The sequence below is a fragment of the Haliotis cracherodii genome, unplaced genomic scaffold (genome assembly GCF_022045235.1).
Source record: "Haliotis cracherodii isolate W230 unplaced genomic scaffold, xgHalCrac1.p SCAF_41, whole genome shotgun sequence".
NCBI classification, from domain to species: Eukaryota; Metazoa; Mollusca; class Gastropoda; order Lepetellida; family Haliotidae; genus Haliotis; species Haliotis cracherodii.
The window spans coordinates 977,075-999,544 of NW_027266299.1; positions in this window are offsets into that span (position 1 = coordinate 977,075).

The following is a 22,470-nucleotide window of genomic DNA, read 5'->3' on the forward strand; positions in this document are numbered from 1 at the left end:
ATATTGAGTAAAACCTTTGGAGACGTGCCCTAAAATGACACAAAAGAGTACCTAACAAAACCAACAACAGAACACAAACCACTCCCACAACAAAACAAACTGCGCACAAAGACCATAGCAATCACAGCAAATAACAACAAATAAAAATTAAATAAGATTGACAAAAATAAATTGCACTTTCTAACCCTAGTTGCATTGCCATCAAAAACGCCACAAAACGCTAACGCGCGCACGACAACGGGGAACTGCAGACATCAAAAACACCAACAACGCTCCGCAATGTCCCGGTCCTGCCGCGAAACCTCCAAAAATCCACCAAAACATCGAAAAAAAAGCAAAATCGACCTAACCCTAGCTAACCCCGTAACCCCCTAGGGTTAGCCCTAACCATACCCGTTAGCTCGATTTTGGACTCTAACCCTAGCTAAGAGCAGTTTAGGTCAAAATGACCCCAAACGAGCCAAACTAGGTTGAAGAAACGTCTTTTTTCAACCTCCAACCTCCAAACGCACACTCCTAGGGGCACCCAAAGCCATTTCTACCTCTTTCCACACCTCGTTCTTACAAAATAATAAGTTCAGGTCACAAAGAGCATATGTGCAAAACACATAGACACAATTATTCATACATTCTGGGATTGCAGCGAGGTAATCTTCATTTGGAAATTACCTGAAAAATGCTTTCAGCATCAACTAGAATTAAAACTTGATATTACGAGAAGACCAATACAATACATTATCCAAGTAGATACAATGATCAGATAACCACTACTATCAAACTTTGTTAAAATAGATTTAAAAAAACAAGTTTCACGAATGCATGACCCTGCCCTACGTGGGACCTCCAAAAATCCACCAAAACATCAAAAAACGCAAAGTCCACCTAACCCTAGCTAACACCCTAACCCACTAGGGTTAGCCCTGACCATACTTGTTAGGTCGATTTTGGACTCTAACCCAAGCTGAGACCCTAACCCTAACCCTAACCCCCTATGGTTACCCTAACTATACCCGTTAGGTCGATTTTGGACTCTAACCCAAGCTAAGACCCTAACCCTAACCCTAACGCTAACCCTAATCCCCCCAAAAACACCAAAACATCGAAAAAAGCAAAGTCGACCTAACCCTAGCTAACCCCCTAAACCCCTAGGGTTAGCCCTAACCATACCCGTTAAATCGATTTTGGACTCTAACCCTAGTTAAGATCAGTTTAGGTCAAAATAACTGCAAAACGAGCCAAATTAGTGGGGAAATCGTATATATATATATATATTATTTTCAGCAATGTATTTTATAATAAATATTGAGTAAAACCTTTGGAGAGGTGCCCTAAAATGACACAAAAGAGTACCTAACAAAACCAACAACAGAACACAAACCACTCCCACAACAAAACAAACTGCGCACAAAGACCATAGCAATCACAGTAAACAACAACAAATCCAAAAAAATAAGATTGACAAAAATAAATTGCACTTTCTAACCCTAGTTGCATTGACATCAAAAACGCCACAAAACGCAAACGCGCGCACGACAACGGGGAACTGCAGACATCAAAAACACCAACAACGCTCCGCAATGTCCCGGTCCTGCCGCGAAACCTCCAAAAATCCACCAAAACATCGAAAAAATAGCAAAATCGACCTAACCCTAGCTAACCCCCTAACCCACTAGGGTTAGCCCTAACCATACCCGTTAGCTCGATTTTGGACTCTAACCCTAGCTAAGAGCAGTTTAGGTCAAAATGACCCCAAACGAGCCAAACTAGGTTGAAGAAACGTCTTTTTTCAACCTCCAATCTCCAAACGCACACTCCTAAGGGCACCCAAAGCCATTTCTACCTCTTTCCGCACCTCGTTCTTACAAAATAATAAGTTCAGGTCACAAAGAGCATATGTGCAAAACACATAGACACAATTATTCATACATTCTGGGATTGCAGCGAGGTAATCTCCATTTGGAAATTACCTGAAAAAATGCTTTCAGCATCAACTAGAATTAAAACTTGATATTACGAGCAGACCAATACTACTACATTATCCAAGTAGATACAATGATCCGATAACAATTACTATCATACTTTGTTAAAATAGATTAAAAAAAACAAGTTTCACGAATGCATGACCCTGCCCTACGTGGGACTTCCAAAAATCCACCAAAACATCGAAAAAAGAAAAGTCGACTTAACCCTAGCTAACACCCTAACCCCCTAGGGTTAGAACTAACCATACTTGTTAGGTCGATTTTGGACTCTAACCCTAGCTAAAATCAGTTAATGTCAAAATAACCCCAAAACGAGCCAAAATAGGGGGAAATCGTTTATATATATATATATTATTTTCAGCAATGTATTTTATATTAAATATTGAGGTAAACCTTTGGAGACGTGCCCTAAAATGACACAAAAGAGTACCAAACAAAACCAACAACAGAACACAAACCACTCCCACAACAAAACAAACAGCGCACAAAGACCATAGCAATCACAGTAAACAACAACAAATCCCAAAATAATTAAATAAGATTGACAAAAATAAATTGCACTTACTAACCCTAGTTGCAGCGCAAACAAAACGTTCAAAAAAACGCCACAAAACGGACACCCGCGCACGACAACGGGGAACTGCAGACATAAAAAATGTCCCGGCCCTGCCGCCAGACCTCCAAAAATCCACCAAAACATCGAAAAAAAAGCAAAGTTGATCTAACCCTAGCTTACCCCCTAATTCCCTAGGGTTAGCCCTAACCATACCCGTTAGCTCGATTTTGGACTCTAACCCTAGCTAAGAGCAGTTTAGGTCAAAATGACCCCAAACGAGCCAAACTAGGGTGAAGAAACGTCTTTTTTCAACCTCCAACCTCCAAACGCACACTCCTAGGGGCACCCAAAGCCATTTCTACCTCTTCTACCTCTATCCACACCTCGTTCTTACAAAATAATAAGTTCAGGTCACAAAGAGCATATGTGCAAAACACATAGACACAATTATTCCACAATAATCTCCATTTGGAAATTACCTGAAAAATGCTTTCAGCATCAACTAGAATTAAAACTTGATATTACGAGCAGACCAATACAATACATTATCCAAGTAGATACAATGATCAGATAACCATTACTATCATACTTTGTTAACATAGATTAAAAAAAACAAGTTTCACGAATGCATGACCCTGCCCTAAGTGGGACTTCCAAACATCCACCAAAACATCGAAAAACGCAAAGTCGACTTAACCCTAGCTAACACCCTAACCCCCTAAGGTTAGCCCTAACCATACCCGTTAGCTCGATTTTGGACTCAAACCCTAGCTAAGATCAGTTTAGGTCAAAATAACCCCAAAACGAGCCAAAATAGGGGGAAATCGTATATATATATATATATATATATATATATATATATATATTATTTTCAGCAATGTATTTTATATTAAATATTGAGTTGAACCTTTTGAGACGTGCCCTAAAATGACACAAAAGAGTACCAAACAAAACCAACAACAGAACACAAACCACTCCCACAACAAAACAAACAGTGCACAAAGACCATAGCAATCACAGTAAACAACAACAAATCCCAAAATAATTAAATAAGATTGACAAAAATAAATTGCACTATCTAACCCTAGTTGCATAGCCATCAAAAACGCCACAAAACGCAAACGCGCGCACGACAACGGGGAACTGCAGACATCAAAAACACCAACAACGCACTGCAATGTCCCGGTCCTGCCGCGAAACCTCCAAAAATCCACCAAAACATCGAAAAAAAAGCAAAATCGACCTAACCCTAGCTAACCCCTAACCCACTAGGGTTAGCCCTAACCATACCCGTTAGCTCGATTTTGGACTCTAACCCTAGCTAAGAGCAGTTTAGGTCAAAATGACCCCAAACGAGCCAAACTAGGGTGAAGAAACGCCTTTTTTCAACTTCCAACCTCCAAACGCACACTCCTAGGAACACCCAAAGCCATTTCTACCTCTTTCCACACCTCGTTCTTACAAAATAATAAGTTCAGGTCACAAAGAGCATATGTGCAAAACACATAGACACAATTATTCATACATTCTGGGATTGCAGCGAGGTAATCTTCATTTGGAAATTACCTGAAAAATGCTTTCAGCATCAACTAGAATTAAAACTTGATATTACGAGAAGACCAATACAATACATTATCCAAGTAGATACAATGATCAGATAACCACTACTATCAAACTTTGTTAAAATAGATTTAAAAAAACAAGTTTCACGAATGCATGACCCTGCCCTACGTGGGACCTCCAAAAATCCACCAAAACATCAAAAAACGCAAAGTCCACCTAACCCTAGCTAACACCCTAACCCACTAGGGTTAGCCCTGACCATACTTGTTAGGTCGATTTTGGACTCTAACCCAAGCTGAGACCCTAACCCTAACCCTAATCCCCTATGGTTACCCTAACTATACCCGTTAGGTCGATTTTGGACTCTAACCCAAGCTAAGACCCTAACCCTAACCCTAACGCTAACCCTAATCCCCCAAAAAACACCAAAACATCGAAAAAAGCAAAGTCGACCTAACCCTAGCTAACCCCCTAAACCCCTAGGGTTAGCCCTAACCATACCCGTTAAATCGATTTTGGACTCTAACCCTAGTTAAGATCAGTTTAGGTCAAAATAACTGCAAAACGAGCCAAATTAGGGGGGAAATCGTATATATATATATATATATATATTATTTTCAGCAATGTATTTTATAATAAATATTGAGTAAAACCTTTGGAGACGTGCCCTAAAATGACACAAAAGAGTACCTAACAAAACCAACAACAGAACACAAACCACTCCCACAACAAAACAAACTGCGCACAAAGACCATAGCAATCACAGCAAATAACAACAAATAAAAAAAAATAAGATTGACAAAAATAAATTGCACTTTCTAACCCTAGTTGCATAGCCATCAAAAACGCCGCAAAACGCAAACGCGCGCACGACAACGGGGAACTGCAGACATCAAAAACACCAACAACGCTCCGCAATGTCCCGGTCCTGCCGCGAAACCTCCAAAAATCCACCAAAACATCGAAAAAAAAGCAACATCGACCTAACCCTAGCTAACCCCCTAACCCCCTAGGGTTAGCCCTAACCATACCCGTTAGCTCGATTTTGGACTCTAACCCTAGCTAAGAGCAGTTTAGGTCAAAATGACCCCAAACGAGCCAAACTAGGTTGAAGAAACGTCTTTTTTCAACCTCCAACCTCCAAACGCACACTCCTAGGGGCACCCAAAGCCATTTCTACCTCTTTCCGCACCTCGTTCTTACAAAATAATAAGTTCAGGTCACAAAGAGCATATGTGCGAAACACATAGACACAATTATTCATACATTCTGGGATTGCAGCGAGGTAATCTCCATTTGGAAATTACCTGAAAAATGCTTTCAGCATCAACTAGAATTAAAACTTGATATTACGAGAAGACCAATACAATACATTATCCAAGTAGATACAATGATCAGATAACCACTACTATCAAACTTTGTTAAAATAGATTTAAAAAAACAAGTTTCACGAATGCATGACCCTGCCCTACGTGGGACCTCCAAAAATCCACCAAAACATCAAAAAACGCAAAGTCCACCTAACCCTAGCTAACACCCTAACCCACTAGGGTTAGCCCTGACGATACTTGTTAGGTCGATTTTGGACTCTAACCCAAGCTGAGACCCTAACCCTAACCCTAACCCCCTATGGTTACCCTAACTATACCCGTTAGGTCGATTTTGGACTCTAACCCAAGCTAAGACCCTAACCCTAACCCTAACGCTAACCCTAATCCCCCAAAAAACACCAAAACATCGAAAAAAGCAAAGTCGACCTAACCCTAGCTAACCCCCTAAACCCCTAGGGTTAGCCCTAACCATACCCGTTAAATCGATTTTGGACTCTAACCCTAGTTAAGATCAGTTTAGGTCAAAATAACTGCAAAACGAGCCAAATTAGGGGGGAAATCGTATATATATATATATATATATATTATTTTCAGCAATGTATTTTATAATAAATATTGAGTAAAACCTTTGGAGACGTGCCCTAAAATGACACAAAAGAGTACCTAACAAAACCAACAACAGAACACAAACCACTCCCACAACAAAACAAACTGCGCACAAAGACCATAGCAATCACAGCAAATAACAACAAATAAAAAAAAATAAGATTGACAAAAATAAATTGCACTTTCTAACCCTAGTTGTATAGCCATCAAAAACGCCGCAAAACGCAAACGCGCGCACGACAACGGGGAACTGCAGACATCAAAAACACCAACAACGCTCCGCAATGTCCCGGTCCTGCCGCGAAACCTCCAAAAATCCACCAAAACATCGAAAAAAAAGCAACATCGACCTAACCCTAGCTAACCCCCTAACCCCCTAGGGTTAGCCCTAACCATACCCGTTAGCTCGATTTTGGACTCTAACCCTAGCTAAGAGCAGTTTAGGTCAAAATGACCCCAAACGAGCCAAACTAGGTTGAAGAAACGTCTTTTTTCACCTCCAACCTCCAAACGCACACTCCTAGGGGCACCCAAAGCCATTTCTACCTCTTTCCGCACCTCGTTCTTACAAAATAATAAGTTCAGGTCACAAAGAGCATATGTGCAAAACACATAGACACAATTATTCATACATTCTGGGATTGCAGCGAGGTAATCTCCATTTGGAAATTACCTGAAAAAATGCTTTCAGCATCAACTAGAATTAAAACTTGATATTACGAGCAGACCAATACTACTACATTATCCAAGTAGATACAATGATCCGATAACAATTACTATCATACTTTGTTAAAATAGATTAAAAAAAACAAGTTTCACGAATGCATGACCCTGCCCTACGTGGGACTTCCAAAAATCCACCAAAACATCGAAAAAAGAAAAGTCGACTTAACCCTAGCTAACACCCTAACCCCCTAGGGTTAGAACTAACCATACTTGTTAGGTCGACTTTGGACTCTAACCCTAGCTAAAATCAATTAATGTCAAAATAACCCCAAAACGAGCCAAAATAGGGGGAAATCGTTTATATATATATATATTATTTTCAGCAATGTATTTTATATTAAATATTGAGGTAAACCTTTGGAGACGTGCCCTAAAATGACACAAAAGAGTACCAAACAAAACCAACAACAGAACACAAACCACTCCCACAACAAAACAAACAGCGCACAAAGACCATAGCAATCACAGTAAACAACAACAAATCCCAAAATAATTAAATAAGATTGACAAAAATAAATTGCACTTACTAACCCTAGTTACAGCGCAAACAAAACGTTCAAAAAAACGCCACAAAACGGACACCCGCGCACGACAACGGGGAACTGCAGACATAAAAAATGTCCCGGCCCTGCCGCCAGACCTCCAAAAATCCACCAAAACATCGAAAAAAAAGCAAAGTTGATCTAACCCTAGCTTACCCCCTAATTCCCTAGGGTTAGCCCTAACCATACCCGTTAGCTCGATTTTGGACTCTAACCCTAGCTAAGAGCAGTTTAGGTCAAAATGACCCCAAACGAGCCAAACTAGGGTGAAGAAACGTCTTTTTTCAACCTCCAACCTCCAAACGCACACTCCTAGGGGCACCCAAAGCCATTTCTACCTCTTCTACCTCTATCCACACCTCGTTCTTACAAAATAATAAGTTCAGGTCACAAAGAGCATATGTGCAAAACACATAGACACAATTATTCCACAATAATCTCCATTTGGAAATTACCTGAAAAATGCTTTCAGCATCAACTAGAATTAAAAACTTGATATTACGAGCAGACCAATACAATACATTATCCAAGTAGATACAATGATCAGATAACCATTACTATCATACTTTGTTAACATAGATTAAAAAAAACAAGTTTCACGAATGCATGACCCTGCCCTACGTGGGACTTCCAAACATCCACCAAAACATCGAAAAACGCAAAGTCGACTTAACCCTAGCTAACACCCTAACCCCCTAAGGTTAGCCCTAACCATACCCGTTAGCTCGATTTTGGACTCAAACCCTAGCTAAGATCAGTTTAGGTCAAAATAACCCCAAAACGAGCCAAAATAGGGGGAAATCGTATATATATATATATATATATATATATATATATATATATATATATATATTATTTTCAGCAATGTATTTTATATTAAATATTGAGTTGAACCTTTTGAGACGTGCCCTAAAATGACACAAAAGAGTACCAAACAAAACCAACAACAGAACACAAACCACTCCCACAACAAAACAAACAGTGCACAAAGACCATAGCAATCACAGTAAACAACAACAAATCCCAAAATAATTAAATAAGATTGACAAAAATAAATTGCACTTACTAACCCTAGTTGCAGCGCAAACAAAACGTTCAAAAAAACGCCACAAAACGGACAACCGCGCACGACAACGGGGAACTGCAGACATAAAAAATGTCCCGGCCCTGCCGCCAGACCTCCAAAAATCCACCAAAACATCGAAAAAAAAGCAAAGTTGATCTAACCCTAGCTTACCCCCTAATTCCCTAGGGTTAGCCCTAACCATACCCGTTAGCTCGATTTTGGACTCTAACCCTAGCTAAGAGCAGTTTAGGTCAAAATGACCCCAAACGAGCCAAACTAGGGTGAAGAAACGTCTTTTTTCAACCTCCAACCTCCAAACGCACACTCCTAGGGGCACCCAAAGCCATTTCTACCTCTTCTACCTCTATCCACACCTCGTTCTTACAAAATAATAAGTTCAGGTCACAAAGAGCATATGTGCAAAACACATAGACACAATTATTCCACAATAATCTCCATTTGGAAATTACCTGAAAAATGCTTTCAGCATCAACTAGAATTAAAACTTGATATTACGAGCAGACCAATACAATACATTATCCAAGTAGATACAATGATCAGATAACCATTACTATCATACTTTGTTAACATAGATTAAAAAAAACAAGTTTCACGAATGCATGACCCTGCCCTACGTGGGACTTCCAAACATCCACCAAAACATCGAAAAACGCAAAGTCGACTTAACCCTAGCTAACACCCTAACCCCCTAAGGTTAGCCCTAACCATACCCGTTAGCTCGATTTTGGACTCAAACCCTAGCTAAGATCAGTTTAGGTCAAAATAACCCCAAAACGAGCCAAAATAGGGGGAAATCGTATATATATATATATATATATATATATATGTATATATATATATTATTTTCAGCAATGTATTTTATATTAAATATTGAGTTGAACCTTTTGAGACGTGCCCTAAAATGACACAAAAGAGTACCAAACAAAACCAACAACAGAACACAAACCACTCTCACAACAAAACAAACAGTGCACAAAGACCATAGCAATCACAGTAAACAACAACAAATCCCAAAATAATTAAATAAGATTGACAAAAATAAATTGCACTATCTAACCCTAGTTGCATAGCCATCAAAAACGCCACAAAACGCAAACGCGCGCACGACAACGGGGAACTGCAGACATCAAAAACACCAACAACGCTCCGCAATGTCCCGGTCCTGCCGCGAAACCTCCAAAAATCCACCAAAACATCGAAAAAAAAGCAAAATCGACCTAACCCTAGCTAACCCCTAACCCACTAGGGTTAGCCCTAACCATACCCGTTAGCTCGATTTTGGACTCTAACCCTAGCTAAGAGCAGTTTAGGTCAAAATGACCCCAAACGAGCCAAACTAGGGTGAAGAAACGCCTTTTTTCAACTTCCAACCTCCAAACGCACACTCCTAGGAACACCCAAAGCCATTTCTACCTCTTTCCACACCTCGTTCTTACAAAATAATAAGTTCAGGTCACAAAGAGCATATGTGCAAAACACATAGACACAATTATTCATACATTCTGGGATTGCAGCGAGGTAATCTTCATTTGGAAATTACCTGAAAAATGCTTTCAGCATCAACTAGAATTAAAACTTGATATTACGAGAAGACCAATACAATACATTATCCAAGTAGATACAATGATCAGATAACCACTACTATCAAACTTTGTTAAAATAGATTTAAAAAAACAAGTTTCACGAATGCATGACCCTGCCCTACGTGGGACCTCCAAAAATCCACCAAAACATCAAAAAACGCAAAGTCCACCTAACCCTAGCTAACACCCTAACCCACTAGGGTTAGCCCTGACCATACTTGTTAGGTCGATTTTGGACTCTAACCCAAGCTGAGACCCTAACCCTAACCCTAATCCCCTATGGTTACCCTAACTATACCCGTTAGGTCGATTTTGGACTCTAACCCAAGCTAAGACCCTAACCCTAACCCTAACGCTAACCCTAATCCCCCAAAAAACACCAAAACATCGAAAAAAGCAAAGTCGACCTAACCCCTAGCTAACCCCCTAAACCCCTAGGGTTAGCCCTAACCATACCCGTTAAATCGATTTTGGACTCTAACCCTAGTTAAGATCAGTTTAGGTCAAAATAACTGCAAAACGAGCCAAATTAGGGGGGAAATCGTATATATATATATATATATATATTATTTTCAGCAATGTATTTTATAATAAATATTGAGTAAAACCTTTGGAGACGTGCCCTAAAATGACACAAAAGAGTACCTAACAAAACCAACAACAGAACACAAACCACTCCCACAACAAAACAAACTGCGCACAAAGACCATAGCAATCACAGCAAATAACAACAAATAAAAAAAAATAAGATTGACAAAAATAAATTGCACTTTCTAACCCTAGTTGCATAGCCATCAAAAACGCCGCAAAACGCAAACGCGCGCACGACAACGGGGAACTGCAGACATCAAAAACACCAACAACGCTCCGCAATGTCCCGGTCCTGCCGCGAAACCTCCAAAAATCCACCAAAACATCGAAAAAAAAGCAACATCGACCTAACCCTAGCTAACCCCCTAACCCCCTAGGGTTAGCCCTAACCATACCCGTTAGCTCGATTTTGGACTCTAACCCTAGCTAAGAGCAGTTTAGGTCAAAATGACCCCAAACGAGCCAAACTAGGTTGAAGAAACGTCTTTTTTCAACCTCCAACCTCCAAACGCACACTCCTAAGGGCACCCAAAGCCATTTCTACCTCTTTCCGTACCTCGTTCTTACAAAATAATAAGTTCAGGTCACAAAGAGCATATGTGCGAAACACATAGACACAATTATTCATACATTCTGGGATTGCAGCGAGGTAATCTCCATTTGGAAATTACCTGAAAAATGCTTTCAGCATCAACTAGAATTAAAACTTGATATTACGAGAAGACCAATACAATACATTATCCAAGTAGATACAATGATCAGATAACCACTACTATCAAACTTTGTTAAAATAGATTTAAAAAAACAAGTTTCACGAATGCATGACCCTGCCCTACGTGGGACCTCCAAAAATCCACCAAAACATCAAAAAACGCAAAGTCCACCTAACCCTAGCTAACACCCTAACCCACTAGGGTTAGCCCTGACCATACTTGTTAGGTCGATTTTGGACTCTAACCCAAGCTGAGACCCTAACCCTAACCCTAATCCCCTATGGTTACCCTAACTATACCCGTTAGGTCGATTTTGGACTCTAACCCAAGCTAAGACCCTAACCCTAACCCTAACGCTAACCCTAATCCCCCAAAAAACACCAAAACATCGAAAAAAGCAAAGTCGACCTAACCCCTAGCTAACCCCCTAAACCCCTAGGGTTAGCCCTAACCATACCCGTTAAATCGATTTTGGACTCTAACCCTAGTTAATATCAGTTTAGGTCAAAATAACTGCAAAACGAGCCAAATTAGGGGGGAAATCGTATATATATATATATATATATATTATTTTCAGCAATGTATTTTATAATAAATATTGAGTAAAACCTTTGGAGACGTGCCCTAAAATGACACAAAAGAGTACCTAACAAAACCAACAACAGAACACAAACCACTCCCACAACAAAACAAACTGCGCACAAAGACCATAGCAATCACAGCAAATAACAACAAATAAAAAAAAATAAGATTGACAAAAATAAATTGCACTTTCTAACCCTAGTTGCATAGCCATCAAAAACGCCGCAAAACGCAAACGCGCGCACGACAACGGGGAACTGCAGACATCAAAAACACCAACAACGCTCCGCAATGTCCCGGTCCTGCCGCGAAACCTCCAAAAATCCACCAAAACATCGAAAAAAAAGCAACATCGACCTAACCCTAGCTAACCCCCTAACCCCCTAGGGTTAGCCCTAACCATACCCGTTAGCTCGATTTTGGACTCTAACCCTAGCTAAGAGCAGTTTAGGTCAAAATGACCCCAAACGAGCCAAACTAGGTTGAAGAAACGTCTTTTTTCAACCTCCAACCTCCAAACGCACACTCCTAAGGGCACCCAAAGCCATTTCTACCTCTTTCCGCACCTCGTTCTTACAAAATAATAAGTTCAGGTCACAAAGAGCATATGTGCGAAACACATAGACACAATTATTCATACATTCTGGGATTGCAGCGAGGTAATCTCCATTTGGAAATTACCTGAAAAATGCTTTCAGCATCAACTAGAATTAAAACTTGATATTACGAGAAGACCAATACAATACATTATCCAAGTAGATACAATGATCAGATAACCACTACTATCAAACTTTGTTAAAATAGATTTAAAAAAACAAGTTTCACGAATGCATGACCCTGCCCTACGTGGGACCTCCAAAAATCCACCAAAACATCAAAAAACGCAAAGTCCACCTAACCCTAGCTAACACCCTAACCCACTAGGGTTAGCCCTGACCATACTTGTTAGGTCGATTTTGGACTCTAACCCAAGCTGAGACCCTAACCCTAACCCTAACCCCCTATGGTTACCCTAACTATACCCGTTAGGTCGATTTTGGACTCTAACCCAAGCTAAGACCCTAACCCTAACCCTAACGCTAACCCTAATCCCCCAAAAAACACCAAAACATCGAAAAAAGCAAAGTCGACCTAACCCTAGCTAACCCCCTAAACCCCTAGGGTTAGCCCTAACCATACCCGTTAAATCGATTTTGGACTCTAACCCTAGTTAAGATCAGTTTAGGTCAAAATAACTGCAAAACGAGCCAAATTAGGGGGGAAATCGTATATATATATATATATATATTATTTTCAGCAATGTATTTTATAATAAATATTGAGTAAAACCTTTGGAGACGTGCCCTAAAATGACACAAAAGAGTACCTAACAAAACCAACAACAGAACACAAACCACTCCCACAACAAAACAAACTGCGCACAAAGACCATAGCAATCACAGCAAATAACAACAAATAAAAAAAAATAAGATTGACAAAAATAAATTGCACTTTCTAACCCTAGTTGCATAGCCATCAAAAACGCCGCAAAACGCAAACGCGCGCACGACAACGGGGAACTGCAGACATCAAAAACACCAACAACGCTCCGCAATGTCCCGGTCCTGCCGCGAAACCTCCAAAAATCCACCAAAACATCGAAAAAAAAGCAACATCGACCTAACCCTAGCTAACCCCCTAACCCCCTAGGGTTAGCCCTAACCATACCCGTTAGCTCGATTTTGGACTCTAACCCTAGCTAAGAGCAGTTTAGGTCAAAATGACCCCAAACGAGCCAAACTAGGTTGAAGAAACGTCTTTTTTCACCTCCAACCTCCAAATGCACACTCCTAGGGGCACCCAAAGCCATTTCTACCTCTTTCCGCACCTCGTTCTTACAAAATAATAAGTTCAGGTCACAAAGAGCATATGTGCAAAACACATAGACACAATTATTCATACATTCTGGGATTGCAGCGAGGTAATCTCCATTTGGAAATTACCTGAACAAATGCTTTCAGCATCAACTAGAATTAAAACTTGATATTACGAGCAGACCAATACTACTACATTATCCAAGTAGATACAATGATCCGATAACAATTACTATCATACTTTGTTAAAATAGATTAAAAAAAACAAGTTTCACGAATGCATGACCCTGCCCTACGTGGGACTTCCAAAAATCCACCAAAACATCGAAAAAAGAAAAGTCGACTTAACCCTAGCTAACACCCTAACCCCCTAGGGTTAGAACTAACCATACTTGTTAGGTCGATTTTGGACTCTAACCCTAGCTAAAATCAGTTAATGTCAAAATAACCCCAAAACGAGCCAAAATAGGGGGAAATCGTTTATATATATATATATTATTTTCAGCAATGTATTTTATATTAAATATTGAGGTAAACCTTTGGAGACGTGCCCTAAAATGACACAAAAGAGTACCAAACAAAACCAACAACAGAACACAAACCACTCCCACAACAAAACAAACAGCGCACAAAGACCAAAGCAATCACAGTAAACAACAACAAATCCCAAAATAATTAAATAAGATTGACAAAAATAAATTGCACTTACTAACCCTAGTTACAGCGCAAACAAAACGTTCAAAAAAACGCCACAAAACGGACACCCGCGCACGACAACGGGGAACTGCAGACATAAAAAATGTCCCGGCCCTGCCGCCAGACCTCCAAAAATCCACCAAAACATCGAAAAAAAAGCAAAGTTGATCTAACCCTAGCTTACCCCCTAATTCCCTAGGGTTAGCCCTAACCATACCCGTTAGCTCGATTTTGGACTCTAACCCTAGCTAAGAGCAGTTTAGGTCAAAATGACCCCAAACGAGCCAAACTAGGGTGAAGAAACGTCTTTTTTCAACCTCCAACCTCCAAACGCACACTCCTAGGGGCACCCAAAGCCATTTCTACCTCTTCTACCTCTATCCACACCTCGTTCTTACAAAATAATAAGTTCAGGTCACAAAGAGCATATGTGCAAAACACATAGACACAATTATTCCACAATAATCTCCATTTGGAAATTACCTGAAAAATGCTTTCAGCATCAACTAGAATTAAAACTTGATATTACGAGCAGACCAATACAATACATTATCCAAGTAGATACAATGATCAGATAACCATTACTATCATACTTTGTTAACATAGATTAAAAAAAACAAGTTTCACGAATGCATGACCCTGCCCTACGTGGGACTTCCAAACATCCACCAAAACATCGAAAAACGCAAAGTCGACTTAACCCTAGCTAACACCCTAACCCCCTAAGGTTAGCCCTAACCATACCCGTTAGCTCGATTTTGGACTCTAACCCTAGCTAAGATCAGTTTAGGTCAAAATAACCCCAAAACGAGCCAAAATAGGGGGAAATCGTATATATATATATATATATATATATATATATATATATATATATATATATATATTATTTTCAGCAATGTATTTTATATTAAATATTGAGTTGAACCTTTTGAGACGTGCCCTAAAATGACACAAAAGAGTACCAAACAAAACCAACAACAGAACACAAACCACTCCCACAACAAAACAAACAGCGCACAAAGACCATAGCAATCACAGTAAACAACAACAAATCCCAAAATAATTAAATAAGATTGACAAAAATAAATTGCACTTTCTAACCCTAGTTGCATAGCCATCAAAAACGCCACAAAACGCAAACGCGCGCACGACAACGGGGAACTGCAGACATCAAAAACACCAACAACGCTCCGCAATGTCCCGGTCCTGCCGCGAAACCTCCAAAAATCCACCAAAACATCGAAAAAAAAGCAAAATCGACCTAACCCTAGCTAACCCCTAACCCACTAGGGTTAGCCCTAACCATACCCGTTAGCTCGATTTTGGACTCTAACCCTAGCTAAGAGCAGTTTAGGTCAAAATGACCCCAAACGAGCCAAACTAGGGTGAAGAAACGCCTTTTTTCAACTTCCAACCTCCAAACGCACACTCCTAGGAACACCCAAAGCCATTTCTACCTCTTTCCACACCTCGTTCTTACAAAATAATAAGTTCAGGTCACAAAGAGCATATGTGCAAAACACATAGACACAATTATTCATACATTCTGGGATTGCAGCGAGGTAATCTTCATTTGGAAATTACCTGAAAAATGCTTTCAGCATCAACTAGAATTAAAACTTGATATTACGAGAAGACCAATACAATACATTATCCAAGTAGATACAATGATCAGATAACCACTACTATCAAACTTTGTTAAAATAGATTTAAAAAAACAAGTTTCACTAATGCATGACCCTGCCCTACGTGGGACCTCCAAAAATCCACCAAAACATCAAAAAACACAAAGTCCACCTAACCCTAGCTAACACCCTAACCCACTAGGGTTAGCCCTGACCATACTTGTTAGGTCGATTTTGGACTCTAACCCAAGCTGAGACCCTAACCCTAACCCTAATCCCCTATGGTTACCCTAACTATACCCGTTAGGTCGATTTTGGACTCTAACCCAAGCTAAGACCCTAACCCTAACCCTAACGCTAACCCTAATCCCCCAAAAAACACCAAAACATCGAAAAAAGCAAAGTCGACCTAACCCTAGCTAACCCCCTAAACCCCTAGGGTTAGCCCTAACCATACCCGTTAAATCGATTTTGGACTCTAACCCTAGTTAAGATCAGTTTAGGTCAAAATAACTGCAAAACGAGCCAAATTAGGGGGGAAATCGTATATATATATATATATATATTATTTTCAGCAATGTATTTTATAATAAATATTGAGTAAAACCTTTGGAGACGTGCCCTAAAATGACACAAAAGAGTACCTAACAAAACCAACAACAGAACACAAACCACTCCCACAACAAAACAAACTGCGCACAAAGACCATAGCAATCACAGCAAATAACAACAAATAAAAAAAAATAAGATTGACAAAAATAAATTGCACTTTCTAACCCTAGTTGCATAGCCATCAAAAACGCCACAAAACGCAAACGCGCGCACGACAACGGGGAACTGCAGACATCAAAAACACCAACAACGCTCCGCAATGTCCCGGTCCTGCCGCGAAACCTCCAAAAATCCACCAAAACATCGAAAAAAAAGCAACATCGACCTAACCCTAGCTAACCCCCTAACCCCCTAGGGTTAGCCCTAACCATACCCGTTAGCTCGATTTTGGACTCTAACCCTAGCTAAGAGCAGTTTAGGTCAAAATGACCCCAAACGAGCCAAACTAGGTTGAAGAAACGTCTTTTTTCAACCTCCAACCTCCAAACGCACACTCCTAGGGGCACCCAAAGCCATTTCTACCTCTTTCCGCACCTCGTTCTTACAAAATAATAAGTTCAGGTCACAAAGAGCATATGTGCAAAACACATAGACACAATTATTCATACATTCTGGGATTGCAGCGAGGTAATCTCCATTTGGAAATTACCTGAAAAATGCTTTCAGCATCAACTAGAATTAAAACTTGATATTACGAGAAGACCAATACAATACATTATCCAAGTAGATACAATGATCAGATAACCACTACTATCAAACTTTGTTAAAATAGATTTAAAAAAACAAGTTTCACGAATGCATGACCCTGCCCTACGTGGGACCTCCAAAAATCCACCAAAACATCAAAAAACGCAAAGTCCACCTAACCCTAGCTAACACCCTAACCCACTAGGGTTAGCCCTGACCATACTTGTTAGGTCGATTTTGGACTCTAACCCAAGCTGAGACCCTAACCCTAACCCTAACCCCCTATGGTTACCCTAACTATACCCGTTAGGTCGATTTTGGACTCTAACCCAAGCTAAGACCCTAACCCTAACCCTAACGCTAACCCTAATCCCCCAAAAAACACCAAAACATCGAAAAAAGCAAAGTCGACCTAACCCTAGCTAACCCCCTAAACCCCTAGGGTTAGCCCTAACCATACCCGTTAAATCGATTTTGGACTCTAACCCTAGTTAAGATCAGTTTAGGTCAAAATAACTGCAAAACGAGCCAAATTAGGGGGGAAATCGTATATATATATATATATATATATTATTTTCAGCAATGTATTTTATAATAAATATTGAGTAAAACCTTTGGAGACGTGCCCTAAAATGACACAAAAGAGTACCTAACAAAACCAACAACAGAACACAAACCACTCCCACAACAAAACAAACTGCGCACAAAGACCATAGCAATCACAGCAAATAACAACAAATAAAAAAAAATAAGATTGACAAAAATAAATTGCACTTTCTAACCCTAGTTGCATAGCCATCAAAAACGCCGCAAAACGCAAACGCGCGCACGACAACGGGGAACTGCAGACATCAAAAACACCAACAACGCTCCGCAATGTCCCGGTCCTGCCGCGAAACCTCCAAAAATCCACCAAAACATCGAAAAAAAAGCAACATCGACCTAACCCTAGCTAACCCCCTAATTCCCTAGGGTTAGCCCTAACCATACCCGTTAGCTCGATTTTGGACTCTAACCCTAGCTAAGAGCAGTTTAGGTCAAAATGACCCCAAACGAGCCAAACTAGGGTGAAGAAACGTCTTTTTTCACCTCCAACCTCCAAACGCACACTCCTAGGGGCACCCAAAGCCATTTCTACCTCTTTCCGCACCTCGTTCTTACAAAATAATAAGTTCAGGTCACAAAGAGCATATGTGCAAAACACATAGACACAATTATTCATACATTCTGGGATTTCAGCGAGGTAATCTTCATTTGGAAATTACCTGAAAAAATGCTTTCAGCATCAACTAGAATTAAAACTTGATAATACGAGCAGACCAATACAATACATTATCCAAGTAGATACAATAATCAGATAACCATTACTATCATACTTTGTTAAAATAGATTAAAAAAAACAAGTTTCACGAATGCATGACCCTGCCCTACGTGGGACTTCCAAACATCCACCAAAACATCGAAAAACGCAAAGTCGACTTAACCCTAGCTAACACCCTAACCCCCTAAGGTTAGCCCTAACCATACCCGTTAGCTCGATTTTGGACTCAAACCCTAGCTAAGATCAGTTTAGGTCAAAATAACCCCAAAACGAGCCAAAATAGGGGGAAATCGTATATATATATATATATATATATATATATATATATTATTTTCAGCAATGTAGTTTATATTAAATATTGAGTTGAACCTTTTGAGACGTGCCCTAAAATGACACAAAAGAGTACCTAACAAAACCAACAACAGAACACAAACCACTCCCACAACAAAACAAACAGCGCACAAAGACCATAGCAATCACAGTAAACAACAACAAATCCCAAAATAATTAAATAAGATTGACAAAAATAAATTGCACTATCTAACCCTAGTTGCATAGCCATCAAAAACGCCACAAAACGCAAACGCGCGCACGACAACGGGGAACTGCAGACATCAAAAACACCAACAACGCTCCGCAATGTCCCGGTCCTGCCGCGAAACCTCCAAAAATCCACCAAAACATCGAAAAAAAAGCAAAATCGACCTAACCCTAGCTAACCCCTAACCCACTAGGGTTAGCCCTAACCATACCCGTTAGCTCGATTTTGGACTCTAACCCTAGCTAAGAGCAGTTTAGGTCAAAATGACCCCAAACGAGCCAAACTAGGGTGAAGAAACGCCTTTTTTCAACTTCCAACCTCCAAACGCACACTCCTAGGAACACCCAAAGCCATTTCTACCTCTTTCCACACCTCGTTCTTACAAAATAATAAGTTCAGGTCACAAAGAGCATATGTGCAAAACACATAGACACAATTATTCATACATTCTGGGATTGCAGCGAGGTAATCTTCATTTGGAAATTACCTGAAAAATGCTTTCAGCATCAACTAGAATTAAAACTTGATATTACGAGAAGACCAATACAATACATTATCCAAGTAGATACAATGATCAGATAACCACTACTATCAAACTTTGTTAAAATAGATTTAAAAAAACAAGTTTCACTAATGCATGACCCTGCCCTACGTGGGACCTCCAAAAATCCACCAAAACATCAAAAAACGCAAAGTCCACCTAACCCTAGCTAACACCCTAACCCACTAGGGTTAGCCCTGACCATACTTGTTAGGTCGATTTTGGACTCTAACCCAAGCTGAGACCCTAACCCTAACCCTAACCCCCTATGGTTACCCTAACTATACCCGTTAGGTCGATTTTGGACTCTAACCCAAGCTAAGACCCTAACCCTAACCCTAACGCTAACCCTAATCCCCCAAAAAACACCAAAACATCGAAAAAAGCAAAGTCGACCTAACCCTAGCTAACCCCCTAAACCCCTAGGGTTAGCCCTAACCATACCCGTTAAATCGATTTTGGACTCTAACCCTAGTTAAGATCAGTTTAGGTCAAAATAACTGCAAAACGAGCCAAATTAGGGGGGAAATCGTATATATATATATATATATATTATTTTCAGCAATGTATTTTATAATAAATATTGAGTAAAACCTTTGGAGACGTGCCCTAAAATGACACAAAAGAGTACCTAACAAAACCAACAACAGAACACAAACCACTCCCACAACAAAACAAACTGCGCACAAAGACCATAGCAATCACAGCAAATAACAACAAATAAAAAAAAATAAGATTGACAAAAATAAATTGCACTTTCTAACCCTAGTTGCATAGCCATCAAAAACGCCGCAAAACGCAAACGCGCGCACGACAACGGGGAACTGCAGACATCAAAAACACCAACAACGCTCCGCAATGTCCCGGTCCTGCCGCGAAACCTCCAAAAATCCACCAAAACATCGAAAAAAAAGCAACATCGACCTAACCCTAGCTAACCCCCTAATTCCCTAGGGTTAGCCCTAACCATACCCGTTAGCTCGATTTTGGACTCTAACCCTAGCTAAGAGCAGTTTAGGTCAAAATGACCCCAAACGAGCCAAACTAGGGTGAAGAAACGTCTTTTTTCACCTCCAACCTCCAAACGCACACTCCTAGGGGCACCCAAAGCCATTTCTACCTCTTTCCGCACCTCGTTCTTACAAAATAATAAGTTCAGGTCACAAAGAGCATATGTGCAAAACACATAGACACAATTATTCATACATTCTGGGATTTCAGCGAGGTAATCTTCATTTGGAAATTACCTGAAAAAATGCTTTCAGCATCAACTAGAATTAAAACTTGATAATACGAGCAGACCAATACAATACATTATCCAAGTAGATACAATAATCAGATAACCATTACTATCATACTTTGTTAAAATAGATTAAAAAAAACAAGTTTCACGAATGCATGACCCTGCCCTACGTGGGACTTCCAAACATCCACCAAAACATCGAAAAACGCAAAGTCGACTTAACCCTAGCTAACACCCTAACCCCCTAAGGTTAGCCCTAACCATACCCGTTAGCTCGATTTTGGACTCAAACCCTAGCTAAGATCAGTTTAGGTCAAAATAACCCCAAAACGAGCCAAAATAGGGGGAAATCGTATATATATATATATATATATATATATATATTATTTTCAGCAATGTAGTTTATATTAAATATTGAGTTGAACCTTTTGAGACGTGCCCTAAAATGACACAAAAGAGTACCTAACAAAACCAACAACAGAACACAAACCACTCCCACAACAAAACAAACAGCGCACAAAGACCATAGCAATCACAGTAAACAACAACAAATCCCAAAATAATTAAATAAGATTGACAAAAATAAATTGCACTATCTAACCCTAGTTGCATAGCCATCAAAAACGCCACAAAACGCAAACGCGCGCACGACAACGGGGAACTGCAGACATCAAAAACACCAACAACGCTCCGCAATGTCCCGGTCCTGCCGCGAAACCTCCAAAAATCCACCAAAACATCGAAAAAAAAGCAAAATCGACCTAACCCTAGCTAACCCCTAACCCACTAGGGTTAGCCCTAACCATACCCGTTAGCTCGATTTTGGACTCTAACCCTAGCTAAGAGCAGTTTAGGTCAAAATGACCCCAAACGAGCCAAACTAGGGTGAAGAAACGCCTTTTTTCAACTTCCAACCTCCAAACGCACACTCCTAGGAACACCCAAAGCCATTTCTACCTCTTTCCACACCTCGTTCTTACAAAATAATAAGTTCAGGTCACAAAGAGCATATGTGCAAAACACATAGACACAATTATTCATACATTCTGGGATTGCAGCGAGGTAATCTTCATTTGGAAATTACCTGAAAAATGCTTTCAGCATCAACTAGAATTAAAACTTGATATTACGAGAAGACCAATACAATACATTATCCAAGTAGATACAATGATCAGATAACCACTACTATCAAACTTTGTTAAAATAGATTTAAAAAAACAAGTTTCACTAATGCATGACCCTGCCCTACGTGGGACCTCCAAAAATCCACCAAAACATCAAAAAACGCAAAGTCCACCTAACCCTAGCTAACACCCTAACCCACTAGGGTTAGCCCTGACCATACTTGTTAGGTCGATTTTGGACTCTAACCCAAGCTGAGACCCTAACCCTAACCCTAATCCCCTATGGTTACCCTAACTATACCCGTTAGGTCGATTTTGGACTCTACCCCAAGCTAAGACCCTAACCCTAACCCTAACGCTAACCC